The sequence below is a fragment of the Triticum aestivum genome, chromosome 4A, assembly GCF_018294505.1.
Source record: "Triticum aestivum cultivar Chinese Spring chromosome 4A, IWGSC CS RefSeq v2.1, whole genome shotgun sequence".
In the NCBI taxonomy this organism is placed as follows: Eukaryota; Viridiplantae; Streptophyta; class Magnoliopsida; order Poales; family Poaceae; genus Triticum; species Triticum aestivum.
This window is the reverse complement of record NC_057803.1, coordinates 160,080,639-160,087,286: the sequence shown is the minus strand read 5'-3', so window position 1 is coordinate 160,087,286 and position 6,648 is coordinate 160,080,639.

The following is a 6,648-nucleotide window of genomic DNA, read 5'->3' as shown; positions in this document are numbered from 1 at the left end:
CTCCTCGCCGCCGCATCGCCGCCCGCTCCGGCGCCGCCCTGCCACAGCCGCCCGCTCCGGCCCCAAGGAGGAGGCCGGCGAGCTCCACCATCTCCGGCCGTCTCCTCCCCTCGCCCCGGCCTCTTCCTCACCATCTCCGGCCGTCACACGGCGCCGTTCCGGCGAGTACTCCGGCGAATGCCTCGGGAAGCGTGCAGATCTGGAAACCCTAATCCGGAGGTTGTTTTTCGTCTAAGTCCCTAAAAATTCCGATCCAAGTGCTCATGTTCATAGCCCCGTAACTTTGCATCCTAGCTCCGATTCATGCATATAGCATAAAAATGTTCGACTCAGAGAGTACATCATTTCATTCCATTGCATCATTTTCATTTGAGTTCATCTTGATGCCCAAAATGCTGTTAGAAGAGGGCTACTTGAGTTAATTGTCAGATCTGCTACTCCGTTAGGGTTTTTGTCATTTTTGCCATGATTAATGTGTGCATGTTATGCCTTGATGCTCTACATATGTTTTCGTAAGGGTTTTGTCATCTTTCCAGAGGTGCAACCCATGTATTTTTGTGATGTGTGTGGTGACTAGCACAAGCTTGCAAAGTGGTGCACTTGCTAATTCTGTTTTCAGGGACTTAGCATTTCCACCAAGTCCTTGAGTTGTTTATCTCATGTTGCCATATGTTCATGTTGTTTCCTAGTGATCCGTGCCTCTTTTGAGGATGATCAGTAAGGATGTTTTGTTAATATTGTAGTGCTCTATCCATCCATGTCTTTGTTTGCAATTATGGAGCACCCTAACTTGAGTCAATCGAGCTCTACTTTTGCTACTTTGTGAATCTAGGCAGATTGTCAACTTGTTTGCAATTTTGCCGATGATGTTGTAGTTGATCCGTGCATGCTATGCTATTGTTCTTGCCATGTCTAGCTTGTATTTTTTGCCTTCTTGATGGGTGTATGCTTGTCTTGTCATGACTTGCACCATAGTGAGTGCATCGAGCTCGTAAACATGCCTACTTGATATCTGTTTTCAGCATGCTCCAGTTTTCACAAAGTCTGAAAACTGATTATGTTTTTGCTATGTTCACATGCTTGCAATTGTATTTTCTGATCCCTTTTGGCTCAAGGTCACTAAGGGACTTTTGTTAAGCTCTTTGAGTAGCTCCATGGCATGCTTTACTTTACCATGTTCAGTTCCGATATCATGTATTTTGTTGCTCCGAAGAGTGCTACCTGATCTGAAATTCCAGACAAGTGTTAATTTCACTAAGTCTGAGATCTGTTTACCATATGCATTTTTGCCCTGCTTGTTTGAACCTGTTAATTGATGAATTGGCCATAGCTCAGTGATAGGCTTTTGTTAAGAATCTTTAATGCATCCCTGCCATGTATTTTGTTGTCATGTTTGGGTGCTGTAGCATGTTCATCTCATTGCATTTAGATGGCTACTTATTGTAAATCGCAGACCGGTGTCATATTTGAATCGCTTGCCATTTCCGAACCGTAACTCCGATTCCGGCGTTCTTTATATCGTTTTCAAGCGATTTCATCTCATCTTTCCAGTGGCACCCTTAGATTTCCATGTTGAGGCCAGGTTCATGCATTTCCTGTCATATCTTGCATATGCATCTCGCATCGCATCCCGCATAGCATATCATCTTTGCATCATTTTGTTTGATCCTTGCACGTGGTTGATTGTGTCCTTGTTGCTTGTTTGTCTTGTTTGGGTAGAGCCGGGAGACGCGTTTGCTAACGAGGAGCCCGTTGAGTTTGCTTTTGAGGATCCAGTCAACTATGACAACTGTGCAGGCAAGATGATCATACCCTCGAAATCACTACTATCTTTGCTATGCTAGATTGCTCGCTCTTTTGCTATGCCAATGCTACGATGCCTGCCATTTGTTTTCAAGCCTCCCAAATTGCCATGTCAAACCTCTAACCCACCATGTCCTAGCAAACCGTTGATTGGCTATGTTACCACTTTGCTCAGCCCCTCTTATAGCGTTGCTAGTTGCAGGTGAATATTGAAGACCATTCCTTGTTGGAACATTTTTTTACTTGTTGGGATATCATTATATTGCTATGTTATCTTAATGCATCTATATACTTGGTAAAGGGTGGAAGGCTCGGCCTCTCGCCTAGTGTTTTGTTCCACTCTTGCCGCCCTAGTTTCCGTCATATCAGTGTTATGTTCCCGGATTTTGCGTTCCTTACGCGGTTGGGTTATAATGGGAACCCCTTGATAGTTCGCCTTGATTAAAGCTTTTCCAGCAATGCCCAACCTTGGTTTTACCAGTTGCCACCTAGCCTCTTTTCTCTTGGGTTTCCGGAGCCCGAGGGTCATCTTATTTTAAACCCCCCCCCCCCCGGGCCAGTGCTCCTCTGAGTGTTGGTCCAAATAGAGCCACTTGCAGCGCCACCTCGGGGCAACTTGAGGGTTGGTTTCAGTTGTACGTAGTGTTCATCTGAGTGTGCCCTGAGAAAGAGATATGTGCAGCTCCTATCAGGATTTGTCGGCACATTCGGGCGGTGTTGCTGGTCTAGTTTTAACCTGTCGAAGTGTCTTGAAGAACCGATATACCGAGTCTGATCGGAATGTCTTGGGAGGAGGTCTATTCTATTGTTGACCGTGAGAGCTTGTCATGGGCTAAGTTGGGACTCCCCTACAGGGATTTGAACTTTTGAAAGCCATGCCCACGGTTATGGGCAGATGGGAATTTGTTAATGTCCGGTTGTAGATAACTTGAACCTTAACTTAATTTAAATGAATCAACTGAGTGTGTTACCGTGATGGCCTCTTCTCGGCGGGTCCGGGAAGCGGACACGGTGTTGGAGTAATGTTTGCGCAGGTTGTCCTCTAGTTTCTCGCTCGCGCTTTGCCTCCTCTTCTCGCTCTCTTTTGCGAATAAGTTAGCCACCATATATGCTAGTCGCTTGCTGCAGCTCCACTTATATTTGCCTTGCCTTACCTATTAGCTTAAATAGTCTTGATCGCGAGGGTGCGAGATTGCTGAGTCCCTGTGGCTCACAGATTACTATTACACCAGATGCAGGGCCTGATGATTCCGCTCCAGGAGACGCACTTGAGCTCAAGTGGGAGTTCAACAAAGACTCTCAACGTTACTATGTTTCCTTTCCTGATGATCAGTAGTGGTGCCTAGTTGGGGGTGATTGGGACTGTGTCGCATGTTGGGTTATCTTTTGTTTTGGCGCCGTAGTCGGGCCATGAGTGTTTGGTTGATGTAATGTTATTTATGTACTTGATTGACGTGGCGAGTGTAAGCCAACTATGTTATCTCCCCTTTATTATTTATATTACATGGGATGTTGTGAAGATTGCCTAACTTTTGACATATGCCTTCGATGTGATTATGCCTCTAAGTCGTGCCTCGACACGTGGGAGATATAGTCGCATCGAGGGTGTTACAAGTTGGTAATCAGAGTCTTCCCCGACCTTAGGAGCCCCATTGCTTGATCATTTTTAGCGGCCGAGTTGTGTCTAGAAAAATGTTTTGAGTCATTTAGGAATTATATATCGGAGAGTTTAGGAATTCTTTTTACTTCCCAATCTCCCGATCGCTCTGGTAAGGCATCCTGACGTAGAGTTTTGACTCTTCTCTTCTCAAATTTCACAAAAAAAATTTAGGATCACGCGGGTATCTTGGAATCGTTCCAATGGTTTTATGATGAGAACATTGTCTTGGTGCCTCCTGTCAGGGGTTTAGTGGAAGTGTCCCGGGGAGTTGAGCTTTGAGGTGTTGTCGTCATAATTTTATCGTTGCAGTTCTGGAATACCTGAGTTTAGTATGCCGACATCGAAAATCTCTTTTATGCAGTTCGTTGGTGAGATAACCTCGATGCCACGCAGTACTGGGGCGGGAGTTCGGGAGTATCGCCATAACTTGTATAACGGATGCTTTTCGAAGGTTGAGGTAGATGGTTTCCCAAGGTTTCTTGGTTATGTGTTGAAGGATGGATACAGCTGGATGTAGGATTTGCTAGATTTGGGTGAGATATTATGCTTCCCCTGTATCCCCAACACCTGATTGCATAACCGGAAAGGTTCGGGAGTTTCATAGGTGGGAATTCTAGTAGCTCTAGTCCTTCTTCCATGAATATTGGTTTGAGATTGGGATTTCTTACCGATTATTCGTTCTTGATCCGTACCTTGTTGATTTATTTCTCTACCTTAATTCTAAGTGGCTTCTCAATTTATGGATATGTGACCATTTCAAGAGGGATGCATTCATTCATTTTGTTCAGATGTGAAGACTATAAGTTGCAATTTTCATTCCGTTGGATTCAGCTTCAATAATTGTCCTTCTATGTGCTAATGGTGGTCAACCTCTTCAGGATGGCTCCTCCAACGCGCACGACTCTGAATCCTGATCCACCACCACCTCCACCTCCTCTGGAGGCATGGCAAGCTGTGATGGCCGCAACCAATGCAAACACACAGTTGATCATGCAAATTCTCCAAGAGCGCAATCAAGGCAACCAAGGGAATCAAGGCAACAATCAGAATCACTTTGCTACACTCAACTAGTTCCTTGCTAACGGGCCAAAGACTTTCAGCAATTGTGTTGAGGCAACCAATGCTGACGATTGGCTTGTGGATCTGTGCAAGCATTTCGAGTGCAGTAACGTCGGGCCCGAGGACTTTGTTAAGTTCGCTTCCTTCCAACTCAAAGATCAAGCTGTAGAATGGTTCCAGTAGTACAAGGATTCCAGAGGTGGACGTGTTATCACTTGGGATGATTTCCGTCGAGATTTCCGAGCTCATCATATTCCCCAGAGCGTGGTTGAAAGCAAGCGTGAGGAATTCCGCAACCTGGAACAAGGCTCTTTGTCTGTCTATGACTACAACAAGTTGTTCCAGAAGCTCGCCTGCTTTGCCAAGCAGGACGTCCCTAATGAGAAGAGCATGATATACCAGTTCAAGGGTGGTCTTAGAGAAGAAATTCAGCTAGCTCTTGTTCTCTTTGAGCCCTTGAGGTACGATGAGTTCTACAACATGGCACTGAAGCAAGAGGCTGCTCAGTTGAGGTGTGATGCTTCCAAGAAGCGAGTCAGAGATGCTACTCCTTCTTCCTCTACTCAAGTGGCCAAGCAGTAGAAGTATTGGCTTCCTCCTCCTCTGTTCCGTCAGCCGTATCAGCAGAAGAGCAAAGGTGGCAGTGGATCTTCCCACCCACCCAACCCTGGCTTGCAGAACAAGACTTCGTCTCAAACTCCAAGATCGAATGCTCCGTATCACCGTCCGCTTTCAGAAGTCACGTGCAACAAGTGCCAACATAAGGGTCACTATGCCAACAAGTGTTTCAACCAGAGGTGTCTTCCTCCTCCTCCTCCTGTCAGATCGGCAAGTACAGCTGTGGTCAAGCATAACCCCAAGCACGCCAAGGTCAATTTGCTGAATGCAGCTCAGGCAGAGGACTCGCCAGATGTGATTATGGGTAACCTTCCTGTTAACGATGTTCCTGCAAAAGTTCTTTTTGACACTGGTGCATCGCTTTCTTTTATTTCAACTCCATTTGTGGCCAAGCATGATTTTGTGACCGAAAGGAAGATTGTGTCTCCGGGCAAGCAAATGACTTCTAACAATTGCGTCCCGGATGTCTCTATCACGTTGGGAGACTACATGTTTCTCTCTTCTTCGGTGGTTCTTGGTAACTCGGATATTGATCTTATTCTCGGAATGGATTGGCTTTCTAAGCACAAGGCTCAGCTTGATTGTGTAGCCAGGCAGTTTCAATTGACTCATTCGTCTGAGAATGTAATTGTCTTTGCTGCTCGGGATGATACCATCCATCTGTTTTCTCTCAATGACAAGGGTGAACTCGATGCTATCTCGCAAATTCCAGTCGTTTGCGAATATCAAGACGTCTTTCTAGAAGAGCTTCCAGGAATGCCTCCGCATCGGCCAGTTGAATTCGTTATTGATCTTGAGCCTGGCACGGAACCTGTGTGCAAGCGTCCTTACAAGCTCGGACCTGAAGAGTTGAAGGAGCTGAAGAAGCAACTCGATATTCAAGAGAAAATGGGTCTCATCCGACCTAGTTCTTCTCCGTGGGGTTGTGGTGTTCTTTTTGTGAAGAAGAAGGATGGAACGGACCGACTTTGTGTTGATTACCGTCCAGTGAACAAGAAGACCATCAAGAACAAATACCCACTTCCCAACATCAATGAGCTGTTCGAGCAACTCAAAGGTGCCCAAGTATTCTCCTAGCTTGATCTCCGTATGGGTTATCATCAGATTCGAATCCGTGAGCAAGATATTCCCAAGACGGCTTTCAGGACAAGCTTTGGTTCATATGAATACACTGTCATGTCTTTTGGTCTCGTCAATGCTCCTCCGACGTTCTCTCGCATGATGAACTTCATCTTCAACGCCTACACCAATGACTTCGTTTTGGTCTATCTCAACGATATTCTGGTTTTCTCGAAGAACAAGGAAGATCATGCCAAGCACTTGCGTTTGGTGCTCGATGAGTTGAGGGAACATCAGTTCTATGCCAAGTTCTCCAAGTGTGAATTTTGGCTCGATGAGGTTCTTTATCTTGGTCATATCATCTCTGCCAAGGGCATTGCCGTGAATCCTGAGAAGGTGTCTGCAATTGTGAATTGGGAACCTCCTCAGAATGTGAAGCAACTCCGTAG